The sequence below is a fragment of the Miscanthus floridulus genome, chromosome 3 (genome assembly GCF_019320115.1).
Source record: "Miscanthus floridulus cultivar M001 chromosome 3, ASM1932011v1, whole genome shotgun sequence".
NCBI classification, from domain to species: domain Eukaryota; kingdom Viridiplantae; phylum Streptophyta; class Magnoliopsida; order Poales; family Poaceae; genus Miscanthus; species Miscanthus floridulus.
The window spans coordinates 25,736,438-25,754,468 of NC_089582.1; the positions used below are offsets into that span (position 1 = coordinate 25,736,438).

At 43.7% G+C, this 18,031-nt stretch overlaps 1 non-coding gene across 1 annotated transcript; it reads left to right on the plus strand.

Annotated features, from left to right (window-relative positions):
• The first annotated feature begins 16,770 nt into the window (after positions 1-16,770).
• On the plus strand, positions 16,771-16,907 carry LOC136547755 (small nucleolar RNA Z247). The gene has a single exon (XR_010781712.1). It is a non-coding gene; the product is annotated as a small nucleolar RNA Z247 (small nucleolar RNA).
• Positions 16,908-18,031: the final 1,124 nt, after the last annotated feature.

Genomic DNA, 18,031 nt, shown 5'->3' on the forward strand with positions numbered 1-18,031 from the left:
GCATAAAATTTTTGTGGGAACGAAAACTTCTTCTGAGCACATATTGTGATGGTATATAGACAGTCCCTGTTTTTCAGCCACATCCAAAATAGGTCTCTGGAAAGCAGAGAAAGTTCCTTCTAGCACAACGCTTGGATTAATGGCCAGATGCCCAAAGATATTGCATTAGCACCGCCAGTCTTTTGGCTATCCAACGAAAAAAACAAAGAAGGAAGCTAGGCCCTGGAGTACAGCAGAAACCAGCAGGATTCCATTGTCCGGAGCTGACTGAGCACGTATACTACACATCCAAATCAGCTTACCTGGCACATTTTCTTGGCTGCTTGAAAAAAATTGCACATAGTAATTTGGAATGTTTATTTGCCGCTGGGTACCCCAAAATGTAAATTCTTTGTATGGTTGGCAGTATAGAACACGTTATGGACTTCAAAGTGCTTATCAGGGAGACGATGGCCACACATAGTCCCCTCTGGCACAGCGCTGCACCTGCAAGAATGCCACTAACCGTTTATGGGCTGAGATGGCTCATTGGTGCGGCCAGCCTGCATTTTTGCGGCAAGCTTGGGTGCCTTGTGACACAATAGCAATGGTGCGAGCAACAAGAAGCTAAGGCCCCATTTGGATCAAAGGAATTTCATAGGAATCCATTTCTTTGGAAAGGTTTGTGAAAGTGGTGTTTGGAATGGAGGAAGTTTCAACAGTGAAATGGAGGAAAGTTTCCTGCGTCCGTTGATTTCACAGGAATCAAAACATCTACAGCCTGTTCGCTTGCTCGTAAACGATCGTAAATTTTCAGCCAGGAACAGTGTTTTTCTCTCACACCAAACTAGCCAGCAGTAAATAATCCACGATACGATACGGCCTCCCGAACAGGCTGCTAGTCGGAGCTAAAGGTTGGGTGGAAGACCGAGGCAGCGACAGTCGAACGAAATTAGTGGATCGGCATAGGCCATCTCCTGCTGTGTCGCACCTGTCAGCCAAAGTTGGGTATGGCTGGCTGGTAGGACCTATTTTTTGGGGCCCATTTGACATGAAGGGGGCGTGTAGAAAACAATTTATACGTTAACTATTGAATGCACGCATCAGCACCTTATGCGTCTTTTTTTTTAATCTGGATTCCTGTGATCAAACACCTATTCCTATGTTTGCTTTACGTTTTCCCTTCCTCTGTTTTGCCTATAAATCCATACCCTATTCCTGTATTCTTTTCCATTTCTCTGTTTTCAATTCCTCTGTTCCAAATAGGCCCTAAGTGAGTTTTCAATAGCAAGAAGGAGCGTCCGGTGATGTAACTACTAGCAAAGATATAAAAGATGAAGTCCGTAATTGGGAGTTAGGGAGTGCACATGAAGGCAAGGAATTGCATGTTTTTTTTATTAGCCCGTAATTCAATATGGATGCTCAAAACATGCCTGTTTGGGAGCTTCTTATAAATTAATATAAACATGTATATATATATATATATATATATATATATATATATATATATATATATATATATATATATATATATATATATATATATATATATACCTTGCTTGTTTAAAAAAGAAAGGAATCTGAGGCATCAAGGGATGTATCATTATTCTCAGGGTTTGAAGGGATCCGAGGCAGGACGTGGTGGAACGGTTGTGCAGTGTTGATTCCTCTACCGAAGCTACATGCACCAGGCCACTCAGTAGTGCAATTTTTCTGCCATATATGAATCACTGGTAGGAGAGATGTTGAGGTGCATGTGAAGTTCGTTCACAAGATCTAGCACACCTAACTTTGCTGCGTGAAGGCTTAGCTGAACCGAGCATCAGTGAAAGATAAAACTGAATAACGTTCCTATCAATATCAGTTGCTTTTGCCTTCATGGCAGGTAGGTGCCCCATCAACAATGGCAATTACCTCAATACCAATGATCCTTGGTCTGGATTATAAAAGAGGCACAAGGTCCCTTGCCCATGAGCTAGCACGCTAGTACTACACACAGTAGCTACGTTGATCGATGTTGCCAAATGCTCTATGAAGACAAACAAAACATGTAGACAACAATACTGGGGTTGGGAAACATTGGAGAATGGGATATAAACTTGGACTTGCATGGTGAGCCATGTAGGAACGCAAGCAGTGCCAATTGATGCCGTGTTGCAGAGGGCACGAAACAAAAACAAAAAAGAATCAAGTTGCATCTGGTATGCACATGAGATGTTGTGCATACCAATGCGCAACTGGTGCCTTATGGACACTGAGCTTATCCAACGCCAAGCGATGAGGAGAGGTGTTCCAGGCGCAGCCACCCACATGATGAGGAGATTAATTCAGGCCGATGCGAGAACATGTATTGCCTGAACATCAGACAGTCACTTGAGTTTGCTTGGCTGGACTTAAAGGAAAACACAACATGCACAGGAGCTCGGCTCGACGAGCACACATGAACTTGTCCGCTGGTGCCCTCATTGTCTACTACCCAAGTTGTACTGTAGGTTTGGTTTCTACTAAATGTAAAGGCAGAGCACCAGTTAAATAACAGTCGTCCATCATGTCAACTGCGACCCCAAGTCCCCAACCTCCACAAGGACATAAAAGAAGCTTATATGCTTTGGTTAAACTAATTTTTCATTCAATCCTAGAGCTCTAGTCGATTACAGGGGACTGCCATTTCTAACGGCTTGGCATGCGTTTGTTTCACTGCATGGACATGGACATGATCTTACAAACGGGTAGTGCCTCTTTCCTTATGAAGCCGCATATATGCCGGGGACACAGACAGGTCACTGGTAGAACTCATCATCCTTGATGCCCGGATGGAGGGACAGAGCCTGCAATGTTTAGCTTTACCATAGGCAGGGAGCAGAATTCTTCTATGCATGAACCATGAACTTGCACATCTAGCTATTCGGTCATCGTCCTCACTCCTTACCACCAGAACACCTGTAAGAGCTCTATAGTTTCCTGTTTGTGCCTTTTGGCATTTGGAGCACTTGTTATCTGCTTCTCACGGTTTTAGCATGTGAGTTGTTGATTTTTATTTCCAGTGAGTAATGACAGTGTTTCCAGCTCAACTATACTTTCCTGTCTTACCAAAAAAATGGTTACTTAATTCTTTGCAGAACAAATGGGGAACACTTCAGAATTGAAGAACAGGAGAGCCATAGGGAAGCATTATTGGAGAAGATGGAATGCTTGCTGATTTCTTAGCTTTTGACTTGCAATGTCAAATCTTGTAACTTTGGAGTTTACATGAAAAAATTGGTACCAATGTAGAGTTGATTGCTCTCGCAAACGATATACTAACTATATGTATGATGTATCTTTTTATCTGTAATATATATATGAATGATTTGAAATATGCAGTAGTTGGATGGTTGTCCAGGCAAATCATGTGAAAACCATAGTTCAAAAAGGAAAATAAGACATCAAGGGAGGTATCATTGAGGGCTTCAAGAGCACCACATGCTATCCTGAAGGCGCTTGTAACTATTGACTTGAGTTGCATTGAATATCCGATAGGTGAGATCACGAGCATGTGGACTTAAATCAAATGAGCATGCCCAACCCTGTTGTGTGAAGTGAATGCTAGCTGACTGACTTCATGAATGAAATTAAACATTAAGGAACAGAGCATCAGTGAAACATGGAACTGCATTTCTTTCTTTTTTTCATGGCAGATAGGTGTCCCATCAACCGTGGCAAAACTCAATACAAATGATCCATGTATGTCTTCATCCTATCCATTTGGATTATATATATGAGGCCAAACTTGATTATTGGAAATCGTCCTCGATTATATAAGCGCCTCATGGTCCCTTTAACTTCAGCGTGCTAGATACTATATACAGCAGCTAAGTCGCTCGATGTTGCTAGTTGCTAAATGCCCATGTAGTCAAGAGCTAATACCCACAATTCCACAAACATACAGACAAGAATACTGGGGTTGGGAAACACCAGAGAATGGGATATCGCTAGGATTCAAGATATTGCAAACGATGTATAAACGCAAGCAGATATATGGACTTTTTGCTGGACGTGTGTGTAGTCGTGCTTGGTGACTTTTTGCTGGACGTGCATGAAAACAAGGGAAGGTCTGGGGGAAACATGCACGGCATGAGACAACAGCCTGCGGCAGTGAATGTTTTTCTGGCAAGAGTAAAACAGAACCCATCTAGGGATTTTTTATTAGTAAGAAATCCTTATATGAATGTGTTGCATTATGTAAGAATACATCTTGTGAACATATCATTAGAGTAATAAAGATTGATTGATTCTCTCACATTATTGATATGTTGGTACGTAATCTCATTCCTCCATTGTGCTCTATCCAAAACTATGCTAGGGTATCGATTATTGATCTAACAAGTTTGATTGTTTAATCCTCAGTAGATTTTATTTAATCATGAAGTTCTCTTCATTATTTGATATATCTACCTTATTTATTTTATGTCTCTATAAATTATTCTAATCAACTTCAATTGTGATAGTAATGTTATTCTAATCAATAGAAAATCAACACTAATCTTACCATGGTAATAATAAATAATGATAATAATAATAATAATAATAATATTGATAATAATAATAATAATGAACTTATTATTATTATTTAGTTGTTGTTGTTGTCATTAATATAACTTACTCCAATAAACATTAATAGAAAACAAATACACTAGTGACCACAATCAACACTAATCGTGACACAATAATTACTAGTTAATAATAAATTAAATGCACTAATTGTCAGTAATCGTTCACTAAGGGCAGTCCCAATGAAAAAAACTAGTAGTTTCTATAACATAGGATATCGCACCAAAAAAGTACTGCTTTCCAACCCATGGTTTCTATGAGTAATAACTATTTTCTCTTTCTCTCTCCCAACTCTATCTTTTCCTCCAATGGGAGTGCGACACGAGCTCCCTAGAAACTGGTGGTTTCTCCCCAATGGCGATTTCATGGTTTCTTGGTGCATTGGGTCAAGAGTAGACCTGGTTTCTTCATGAAGAAACAATTTCTATGATTTTTGCTCTCTTTCTTCATTAATTACGTTGCCATGTCAGCATTTTGCCTACGTGGCAAGTCATTTAATGAGGATAGAAACCATCATCAATGCACCATTGGGACTGCCCTAAAGATCAAGGTTAGTGAAGGTGGATGGCCTTGCCTCGCCATTTTCTGCTAGACAGCTCACCAAGAATCTAGTAGAATGTTCTCTTGACATGCATCATCCTATCCATCTAGTCCTTGAACCAAACAACTCTAAAAACTGACCACTGTCTCTCTAACCAACTAAACACAATATTAGGCTTCAGTAATTTCCCGAGTAATTTCATCACCAGTCATCAACCAAACAATTAACTGTCCTCCTGAGCAAGCCATAGCATCGCTTACTAATATGAACCTTTTCCACCATACCATCCTTAAATATACCTCAATGCCAACCAAAAGGAGGCATATAAAATGTCAGTACATATATATGTACAAAGACGAAACTTATAGCTAAGGACTGGCCACATATATCGATACATGTAGTGCATATAGACATGGCTGATCAGATAGAAAATGCTTGCCGTTTGATTGAATATATCCAATGAAGATGTGTGACAAAGTCTACAAATGTTTGGGACAGAGAGGCATTAGGGAAAGTTGTATTCTGTTTTCTAGTAGCACCACATAGACCGTTGAGACTTCCCGCGGGTGCAGTGGCAATGCAAGTTGCAAGGTGTCTGTTCTAGAGCTGCATGGGGGCACCTACTCGGAATGAAGTGTTGCCGCTCCTGATGGAGACTACGTTCACCTTACACATTGATTTTATCCGGTCATCCAAGCAGTGTTCCCATTGTTAAGACTTTGTTTAGAAACAATCTACTGCATACCAAGGGAGAATCAACCCAAGGGCGATTGGGTTGATCCCATTCCACCACCCAATCTCCTTTCATATTATGGGGTTTTATCCACTGCTTCATTGGATCATTTGGGTTGGCTTGAATTAGTATGGATATTTGGTTCCACGTGGCATCTAACTGCTGCATGTGTGTTTGATTAGACAGAGATTTGCAAGGTGTTTGTCAGTCTTACTTCTTGTTTGATTAGACAGAGATTTGAAGTACAAAATGTTTTTCTTGTGATGTCCCATTATAATGGTTGGGTTGGCAATGAAAAATATCCTTATAAATTGCAACAATCTTGATTTTGATTAGTTTATTTCTATTTTTAAATTACGTGTTTTAACTTGGGCCTTGCTACGGTATACTTTTTACGTCTAAACAAATAAGATATGAATCAAATCTTAGCCATTTGCAAAGCGAAAAATTCTATTTGTGCCCGTTTGGATCCTTTGAATTGAATTCATTCTAATAATTACAATTTAGGCATAGATTAATTAAGCTAATATAGTTATATATATATGGAATATATTTACATATTTATTGTTAGGCATACAAGGGACATACTTATATGTTGCATTTCTATTGTATGGAAGTGAGTTGAAGAGTGTGCTATAAGTTGGAGAATAGAATTATAGCATAGTGATCGATGGAATCTATTTCCATCTCCCACCCTATGAATTTGAGATAGGCTTATTTGTGAGCTTGGGAATGTTATGGAATGTCAAATTCCAAGCCAAATAGCCTAATCCATTATGTAGATTTCAATTTCTCCAAAATGAAGGGATCCAAACGACCCGTTAGAGAATTAAGAAAAGTGTGTTAACTGGCTTCATTCTCCGGGAAATATTTGCAAGTAGGTTGCCTAAAATCATGGACTCTCCAATCGTAATGCATTCATGCATGCATGCCACCACTATATTAGAGAGCTACAATTTGAGGGGAGTAGTCTCCATGCAAGCTCAAGGTTTCTATATGTTGAATAAAACAACACTCAATCAGTGCACCAATGTTTGTAGCACGTCTTCACTAAATCACGTAGCACCTCTCATGGAAAACGAAACAGATATAGCATGTATATGTTCTTAAGTTGCAAATTATGGTTCTCGTGGTGACGCCATGCCTGCCATGGTTGCGGTGATGTGCAATCCTCTTATACCATACATATGGCCGCATAAAACATTTCTAAATAAGAACTAGGGTGACCTGTTAGTTCCTAGATAGTAATAGGTCATCTTTTCTAATCATATCTACCCAATGGACGGCCTATAGTTATTTGGAAGTAAACAAAAATTTTCAACAAGAGGCATTGTGTGATAGATAGAGCACACACACACATGCACGAGTCCCTGATCGAGCGGCCGGGAGGTGCATGGTGCCAACAGGCACTACCGGAGACTGTGTAGTTACCGAGTGCCCCGACAATTACCGAGTGTCAAAAGTCGGGGCACTCGGAAAAAAGTACTTACCGAGTGCCAACACTCGGAAAACATAAACACCCGGTAGTCAACCGCTTTACCGAGTCAGCACACTCGGTATATTCAGACACTCGGTAAAACTACAAGTTTACCGAAGGGGTGCACTCGGTAAAAATGGTCACTCGGTATTGACGTGCCACGTCACCTAGGATAGCAACCGTGCCCAAACGGCGTCAAGGCATGACATGTTTACCGAGTGTTATGATCATACACTCGGCAAACATGAAAATTTTACCGAGTGTTGGGCCAATACACTCGGTAAACACTATCTTTTACCGAGTGTATTGGCCCAACACTCGGTAAAATTCAACCAAATTTCTTGTTTTTCCCTTCATTCTTTTTCCTCTATCCACATATGATATTTAGTACTCCATTCCAAAATATGGTGTTTATTTCAATTTATTTACTATATTTCACAAAATTTTCATTCTTTATGAAAATTAGGAACATATCGTGTGAATTTAATTGTAATAATTAAAATCGAACTCGATAAATCACAAGATTGGAAGAATTAACATTGAAGCATACATCTATGTTATAGAAAAAATTTCATAACGTTTTGGAAGTATTTTTACATTCATTGCTGCCGAACCGGTACATCTCCCAAATAGACACTAAACATTCACAATGACGAGTAGGATTTCTATTAAGAGTGAAATTCAATATTATGATTTGAACTTGGAATTTTTTAGATAGTAAATAGATGACATGAAATAGTTCATGTGAAAGTTTGGTGAATTTTAGGATTAAATTGGCATTTTTTTTGTTTTGCATGAAATAATGGATACTTTTACCGAGTGTGACCTCAAACACTCAGTAAAGGTTAGCCACGGCCCACCTGCCTGCCACAGTGGGCTGCCATGCTTATGTTTACCGAGTGCCGTAGATCTGGGCACTCGGTAAACATGTACCAGGGCTACGGTGCTTGAGTTTACCGAGTGCCGTACATCTAGGCACTCGGTAAACAGAAGCATTCAACAAGCCGTTTCTCCCTCAAATCGTTTTCTACTTTCACACACACACCGCACACGCCTCCCCACCGCCGCGGCCGCCTCCTCCCCTCCACCACCACCGCCACCGGGCGGTCCCCCACAGCCGCCGCCACCGGAGAGACGGAGAGAGAGAGAGAGACGGAGAGAGAGACAGCGGCACCGGCGCACCGGACGACGACCCCCTCCGCCGACGCCGCCTCGTGCTCCCTCCTTCGCTCCCGTTCCCACGAGGTGGGGTGGGGTGGGCCCCAGCAGCAACGGCGACGGCGAGCACTCTCTCCCCTCCCCTGACCGCGGCCTCCCCTTCCGTACGTGCTCCCGCCGCACCGGTGGCGACAAGGGACCCCTGCCTGCTCCCGTCGACGCCAGGTACCTGCCCTGTTGCCCACCTCTCCCCTCCGTCTGGTGGCGCCGTGATGCGATGGAATGGAAATGGATGGATCCGTGCGGGACGGCCCCCGTTGCCTGCACTGGCCGCCGTTTCTGCTGCTCGGACTGAGCGCTCGGCGTCCACGGACCTTTGGGGATTGCTTGCGTGCTCGTACTTTCAGCACACCAAACTAACATTTCTATCTTCCCTATGCTTCGTCTTGGGCCTAGTCTTTCAAACCATAACCTAGTGAATTATGGTATCCCCTTTTCAACTGGAGTTTTTAGTATGAAATAGAAGGGATGGGAGAAAAGTTTACTTGCATTGCCATGTAATAAAGTAATGTTAGATAAGGCTCAGTGCCAGGTGAATGAGGACGCAAATTGATGGAAGAATGAAATGAGGGCACCATTTTTTCTTTTCTTAACGACAATGGGTGACAATTAGGTGGTCCCCAATAATATTCTAATTTTTTCATCTGATAACAAGATATGTTATGCCCTGAAGATATTAACTTGCTTATGGAGTTGATTGTTATTTATCTGTAAGAGCCTAAGCTCAATTAACCCGCGTAGTAGCAAAGATAAAACAGCCTGTGCCTAAAACGGCGTGGGTGTTCGTGTTCCAGCTGCATGCCTGACTTCCCGTGCACCTGGAGATTGGCGACTTGACTACTGCAAATGGGAGCTTGTTTAATCCCATCCACAGATTGCCCCGAACGTTTCTTGACACTGCCAGTTTGCAAGTTGCAGCACTTTTGACTGTGTGTGATTCTGATAAGGGCTTTAGTAGAAGTACGCTGTTAATGAAAAGCTAAATGTTGGTAGTAACTGACAGTGGCGCGTCACAGTACTTTGATAGGCTTCTTTTACTACCTGTTGGATGGATAAGCTCCTTCCGTAAGAAGATGAAGGCAGGGAGAAGAATCTCCCATCGAGAAACTTCTCTTTGTCCTTTTTTTTCTCTCCAGCTTCTTGTCGTGTACCTAAGCGCTGAACTGAAGCTTGCAAGCACTACTAGTAGTATAGCAGTAGTACTTACGGCTTGTACAGAGCAGTCAAATTAAGGATACGATGAGCACAATTCGCAACAAGAAAAGGCTGCCCTTATCTACTGCCATTTTTTCTTCTAACTTGAAACCTTGACAAGTTTGACAACTATATATATATATATATATAGTTAGAGCTAAACAGCTTGTTCGTTTGAGGCCGAAACTTAAACGAAACACACACACACGCTACTGTACTGTGCCATCACGTTCCAGCGTGCACGGAGCTTTGTAAATAAATTTGTATACTACTGCTACTACTAAACCACCTAGCGAAAGTAGGTAGGTGCTGATGTGGTGTGTCGATTAGCTACTAGTGTTGCTGCTTTATTATCTGCATTATTATCGCAATCGAGACGGGGCACTAGAGAAAGAGAAAAGATTTAACTGTTTGCCTGTCTTTGTTAGACTGTATTTTTCCTGCACTAATTGGAACATAAACCTTTAGGTGATGAACAAAAGCTTTACCTATAGAAAGGTGTTGTTAGGATACACATAGATATTCCACATATATATTACTAGTTTTTTAGAGTTCCAGGGACAAAGCCCCAGTCCATTGCATTGCATCAGGACCAGTAAATTCAGCGTTATTACAGCATAATCAAAGTGCATGCCCTCTGGCTGAACATCCAGTACAAAACGTTGAGCAATGCCATAGAGTTAAGCATCTGCGAGTTTCAGACTGGCTTTTGTTTTCCTCGCAAAGTTGACATCTGCACAATATTGCAGGAATCCACATCCTCTGTTGATGTTGTATTCTTATTTTTACTGGAGGAATTGATCTTATTTCCAGTTTTATTGCTCTAAACTGCAATATCGTCTATATGTTAGACGGCCAGTGATTCGACCATCCTGAACTAAGTAAGTAATTTTTGCATGTTAACACTAATTCACAGGTTTTTAAGTTATAACAGAAACTAATATTCAATCTCAATAACTTTGTGCAGGGATTGGGAAATGGTGATCCCAGGGAGTCACTCTCGCCGAGTAAACGGGATCCTGGGTCTTCTGTGCAGGGCAAACTACCCCGGGATGGTGAGGATCGATGGTGTTGTGCAGCCCGCCATGAAGTGGTCCCACTGGCACGCCGCCAGCGATCAGACTGATCGAGCTGGCAGGTGTTATAACAGCAAGGCCGACCGGGTGATGAAAGAGCTGTGGGTACGTGTTCATCGCACTATGCTGATAATAACATCACATTAATTGTATATTACTGACTGTATTTGCTTGTAGGATTACTACACCTTGGCGGAGGGAGTACGTAGGGAGGACGCGGATGACGTGGTGAACAGAGTCTGTGTTCACCGAGTGCAGGACCTCTTCTACGAGACAAAGCTCCTGTGCAGAAGAATTTACCATGGCCGCAGAGGACACAGAGTCACCAGAGCGCAGGCAGTGCACCTGCCCCTGACTAAGGAGCAATACTTGACGGTAAACATGAGATTACATCGTCTACGATTAATTGCACTGAAATTGATTTATGATTTGTCATGTGCTCGTGTACGTGCAGGTGCCTCCTGCTTGGTGTGCGGGCATGGACAACTGCTGGGAGGCCATTGTGGACAAGTGGTTGAGTGAGGAGTACGAGCAATATCACGCCGTACGCTCACGTTGCCGTGCGATGATGCAGGGTTCCTCGCACAAACAAGGCCCCACTACCCTCAAGGAATATGCAGCCAGATATGTACGCGGATTTCATTTCGTTGTTGCTATGCTAACTTCTGAATGCATAATATCTTATTGTTGTGCTTCTTCCTGCAGACGCGGTTCCACCCCGGCCAGGAGTGCGCCTCGTTCAAGGCATATGCCTTGGCACACAAGGGCAAGGCAAAGGACCCCGACCTCGTCTACAACGCGGAGGACCCGCCCGAGGCATACAGCAACCCGAGCGTGCACATGCGCCTCAGCGAGTACATGGCGATGGCGAGAGAGATCCATGGGTCAGAATTTGATCCGAGCACCGCTGACCTCAAGGGTGACATCGTCATGAGGTTGGGACCAGGTAAGCCACACGGGCGGTACTATATGGGCAATAGCACCATAGACACGGCCAACACTCAGACACTCGCCCAGATTAGAGCCCAGAGCACGAGTTCGAGTCCGGCCATACGCCCACGCTCACAGCCCCAGGTGGTAGCACTCCAGGTTAGTTCTGTTGCATTCGTTGTCCATTCATTTTCTACTCGTTCTTTATTTGCATTCTAACTATGTGATAAATAATTGTAGGCCCAGATTGAAGCCCTGCAGGAGTCACAGCAGGCCTCACAGAGCCAGCTTCAGGCCCTCGAGCTGTCGCACCAGGCCGAGTTGGCACAGGAGAGGGCGCGAGTGCAGGCCCAGCTTGAGGCCTTCCAGCAGGCGCACAAGGACTGGTACGAGTACATGGCCCGTTTTTCTCAGAGCATGGGCCAGCCTCCACCGCCTCCGCCGCCGCCGATGATACTGTTGGTGCCTCCACCTCCGCGCGACGGCACTCCTGTGAGTCACTTAGATGCACTCTTCACTTTCGTGTCATATACCTTCGACTTATACCTTAGTTTGACCTACCATAGCTTAGACCTTAGAATTTGCTTTGATCCAGATAACTCACATGTGCAATCTCATTCTAGGGACCTTCTATAGCTGGATCGAACAACGATATGTAGGGTGATCAAGACCTGGACTTGACTCCGTTTCTCCGCAGGCCTCCGACCACGTGACAGGCCATCCGACCTTGTTTGATGGGTTTGTATGTTGAACTGTGGACTTGGTTGAACTTTGTGGACTTTGGACACATGTTGATGGTGTTTGTGGACTTTGCATGGTGCTTGTCGACATATGTTGGTTATTGTGAGTGGATGTGACATTTGTGGACATATATGTGATATATATTGCCTATCTGTCATGTTATTATAATTTTCTGTGATTTTGTTGCTTATTGTGACTGGATATGCACTGAAACAAACAAAAAAAAATTATGTGGACATATTTTACCGAGTGCAGCACTCGGTAAAACAGAGTTTCTGTCAGTTTTACCGAGTGCAGCACTCGGTAAAACAGAGAACAGAACCAAATTGGTTCTGATTCTGTGAATTTTGCCGAGTGTGCCATTTTTTACCGAGTGCCACATCGCCACTCGGTAATATTTGACTACTTTTTACCGAGTGGGAACACTCGGTAAACATTATTTCCGGAAGTTTATTTGCGGAATTGTTTTAATCACGAAATTGGTTATTCTTTTACCGAGTGTTAGGAGCTACACTCGGTAAACATTATTCAAAAAATTTATTTGCGGAATTGTTTTAATCATGAAATGCTAATTTATTTACCGAGTGCTGCTGGTCACACTCGGTAAAAGTCGCCGTTAACGGTCAGTTTGGAGGCTAACGACCGTCAAGTCATAATTGTTTACCGAGTGTCGTTGCAGCACTCGGTAAATCTCTGTTCCGAGTGCACCGATATTAGACACTCGGTAAAATAACTTCACCGAGTCGTTGTTTGCCGAGTCCACTTTACCGAGTGTGACACTCGGTAAAGAGTTTGCCGAGTGTGTATCACTATTTGCTGAGTGTTACTCACACTCGGTAAATACACAGTATCCCGTAGTGAGGGCGGCATGGCCAGAGTGTTCCTTTTTTTGTATCTCAAGTCATGTAAAACTCTGTTCTCCTCTTTTATTAATGATATAATCAGTAGGCAGAGTGGCACCTGGAGGCCTGAAGGAAGCTAGCAAGACGTGACACCAGGCGTGAAGCTGCAAACACTTCCAACGGAAAGGGAGCTAGCACCGCCATTTTGGATAAGGTGCTAAGGGGCCTTAGAATCCTTCTTGGCCTTTCACGAGTGAAAAAAATAAGAAGAAGAGGCATTAGGGGAGGTATCATTATTCATTCAGTGCTTCAAGAGCTCCACATCAGGGGCGTCGACAGTGTGCAGAGCAGTTACAAGCAGGTTTCTCTACTTTACTCAAATGAATGAAACAAACTGAACAAGAGCATCAGTTAAAGATAAAACTGAATAATAATACACTCCTATCTGTATCAGATGCTTTCGTCTTCTTGGCAGGTATGTGCCCCATCCACAATGACAATTAACTCAACAGTACCAACAGTACCTATATGTGTCTTGGTCCTATCCTCCTGGCTTATATAAGATCGATGCCGGACTTGATTCTATCCCGGCCCCCTCAGTTTTGTATAAGAGGCATAAGGTCCATTGCTCATGTGCTAGCATGCTACATATACACTGAGGGCAATACTAGGGCTGGGAAACATCAGAGAATGACATGTAAGCTTCAAGTTCAGCCACTGAGGGCCATGTAGAAATGTTGTGCATATCGATGCTGCATTGGTGCTGCATGGACACAAAGCGGATCAAACACCACACGATAAGGAGTGGTGTTCCAGGCGCAACCGATCATCGACCATTGCAGCGGTTCGTCGCACCGAAAGCTCTGGCACACATGTGTGCGGTTTGCATACCAGATCCCTCCAGATGTGTGCCTCAACATCTGACGGCTGCCTAATGGAGTGCACTTAGCTAGTCATGAAGGAAAATGTGCCACGCACAGGAATTCGGCTCAGTGGAACTTGTCCGCTGGTTCCCTCGTCGTTGGCTTCTTCAACTATGACTCTGTCCTGATGAAGCTGCATGGATGGTGCACCCGTGCATGGACAGATCGCTGGCAGCACTCATCAACCGAGAAGCCCTCATACTTATGGAATGGCATTGTTGAATCCAGGCAAGGGAGATGAGTAGATAGATGCACGTCAAATCTACACTTGAACTACCCGGCCCAACCTTTTGCTGCCTCTAAAGAAGCCTGATGTACACTAAATGAATGAAATTTGAGTCATTTGCCATTATATGTTAACGGCGCACACACCTACCATGAGGACTAAAGCAATGCACACATATATGTGGGTTGAAGAGAGACAGTGAGCCAGTTACCTTGAGGGCAATGGTCCATCAATCTTGCCCTTATACGTAGAAGCTACGTATAGGTCCAATGGTCCATCAATCTCGCCCTTATCGTCAGAAGCCACAAACATTCACAGCGAATCAGTGAGAGTTGGATTCAAGGATTGGGAAACATCAGTGAATGGGATTTGAACTTGAATGGCATGCAAGCTGTTGTGAGCAGTGTATACCCAAGCAGGGGATGGCTTTTGGCAACTGTGAAAACTGCCACATCAATCCCCACCGAGGTAATTTGCGTTGGTGGGTGGATATTCTTAACATCATGCACGTGCCAACCAAATTTGGCGGTCTGCTCTTGCTCCAATGCAACGGGAAATTCTTCGTGCTTGAACTAGCTAGTGCAGGTTAAAATGATTCATGTATAGCTATTTTAGTGTACAAATATGAACTTCTATTCTTTTCCATATAATTCATATGTATCGTACATATCTATTCATGGAACCATAATTACATTGAGCTCATTACTAATAAAATGCTTAGATTGTCCAGCCAGTGTCACCTCGTCTGCAGTCATCAAACATACAACTGTCCTTGGGCGAAAGATAGCATTGCTTCTTAACTCTTTCCGCCATGTGCTCCCAAGTATACAATGTCGCAAGCCCTATCAGAGGTGGAAATGTGGCAAGATTGGAGAATCATTCAATTATGGTTCATTTATCGAAGTTATGATGAGTCTGAAATAGAGCCATAGTGCACATGGCTGTAAAAAACAACCGGAGAAACTACATTGCAGATTATTATCTAAATCTAAACAAAGTTGGGGAGCTAAGTAGTTTTAGCTAGATAGATGCGCACAACAGACTACTAGCTATATAGTATCGGCACTATATTCCAACAAGAGAGGAGGCACATAAATGTGGGTACATACATACATACATATGTACAGAGGCAAAGCATGGTCAGTCGTCACATGATTTCTTTATTAGTCACCCATGATGGATATAAAGAGAGGATGGTATTGTAGACAGATCGAGAGGGTCTCGTGATTCATCAGTCCAAGACTCCAAGCAGCCAATGAGACGAAGACGACCCATGACAAAAAGTATAGAAATGTTTGGGAGTAGGATGCATCAGGGAAGGTATGATTCCAAGATTAAAGAGCATCACATGCTCTCTGAAGATTAAACAGTGAGCGTGCTATTCATCAGGGAGTGGGCCGCCTGTGCAGCTGCGAAGTTGCTCTTTCGAAGCTTCACACATGAAGCGAATGAGCAGTGCCGTGTTAATGAGCAGTGCAGTGTTGTTGCCTTTGACTTAAGTTCTACAACTTGGGCAGCGAATGAGCAGTGCCGTGTTAATGAGCTGTGAAGTTGCTCTTTCGAAGCTTCACACAAAAAGTGTGGATTGCTTCTCAAGGCAGATATGTTGCGGCTCCTATAGGATAGCTCCTGGTTGTTGTAATCTCCTGTTGTAAGTCATGATAGAGATAGATAGATGATCTTGTTGTGCAAGTTGTAGCACCACGCCAGGGGTTGTTCCTGGCCTATATTAACACGGAGACGTGAGCCTGAGAATGCATCACGTTCAACCCACTTTGACATGGTAATCAGAGCCAGTCTATTCCACAAAATCGCCAATGGCTTCTTCCTCCGTGCAGTTTGCATTGTTCTCCCTGATAGGCTGCCCCGTCACCGAGAAGTTAGCCAAGAACAACTATCCCCTATGGAAGATGCAAGTGCTCTCGGCTCTACGCGGCGCGCAGATCTCCCACTACCTTGACCCCGAGACGGTGGCGCTGCCCATGAAGATTCCTAAGTCTACCGAGAAGCCCGACGAGTTGATCTCCAATCCTGAGTATGAGGCTTGGGCTGCCAAGGATCAACAGATTGTCAACTATCTGTTGTCCTCGATCTCCAGGGAGGTGATGGTGCAGGTCTCCAACTGTACCACCACCGCCGAAGTATGGAAGGCCATTCAAGACATGACCACATTGCAATCTCGCATCCGTGTCATCAACACGCCCATGGCGTTGGCCACTGCGCAGAAGGGATCCTCAACCATCGCCGAGTTCTTCGCCAAGATGAAGTCCCTCACCGAGGATATGGCGGCGGTGGGGAAGAAGCTGGAGGATGAAGAACTTGCATCTTATATTCTTGCAGGTCTTGACATGGATTACAATCCAATTGTCTCCTCCATGTCAGCGCGCGTGGAGCCGCTGACCCTCGGTGAACTCTACACCCAGCTGATAAGCTGGGAATAGAGGATCAATCTCCTGCATGGTGGCTCTGGATCTTTAGCAAACGTCGCCACTCGTGGAGGCCACGGGGGCTTCAACTACGATGGAGGAGGACGCGGCCATGGCCGTGGTCATGGACGCGACAACAACAACTCCGGCGGCCGTCCCCAATAGAACAACGTCGACCACCCTACTTGCTAGCTTTGCAGCAAGGAGGGCCACACCGTGCTGAGGTGCTTCAAGCGTTTTGATGCTTCCTTCACCGGCCCGACCGAACAGCGATCTGCGTCCTCTGCCACGACCTCGTACGGCATCAACACGAATTGGTACACCAATATCGGTGCTACGGATTACATCACTGGTGAGCTGGAGAAGCTCACCATGAGGGTGAAATATCATGGCACCGACCAGGTGCACACTGCAAATTGCACAGGTATGCAAATCAGCCAAATTGGCCAAAGTTTCATTCATACCCCCAAGTCGCAATCTTGCTTTGAACAATGTTCTTTATGTTCCCGAAGCCAATAAAAACCTTGCTTCTGTTCATTGTCTTAGTTCCGATAATCATGCTTTTATTGAATATCATCCAAATCATTTTGTGATTAAGGACCAGGCAATGAAGAGAACGCTCCTTAGGGGGAATTGCGAAGGGGGGCTCTACCCGTTGAAGCCTAGGTCCTCCTCAAATAAAGTAACATTTGGCGCCGTCAAGTCTTCATCGTCTAGGTGGCATAGTCGTCTTGGTCATCCGTCATCTACCATAGTCCAACAAGTCCTTAGCAAGAGTCGTATTTCATTTGTTTCTGATTCGAATAAAGATATTGTATGTGACGCTTGTCAGAAAGGCAAGAGTCACCAACTGCCCTATCCTAGATCAACAAGTACTTCATCTAGTCCACTAGAGCTTGTGTTTTCTGATGTATGGGGTCCAGCGCCTACTTCTATAGGCAAAAACAGTTTTTATGTGGGCTTTATTGATGATTTTAGCAAGTTTGCATGGATCTATTTACTTCGTCATAAATCTGAAGTGTTCCAAAAATTTCGAGAATTTCAAACCATGGTAGAACGCCAATTTGATAGAAAGATTCTTGCTATGCAAACTGATTGGGGAGGTGAATAGCAAAAATTGAATTCTTTTTTCCAA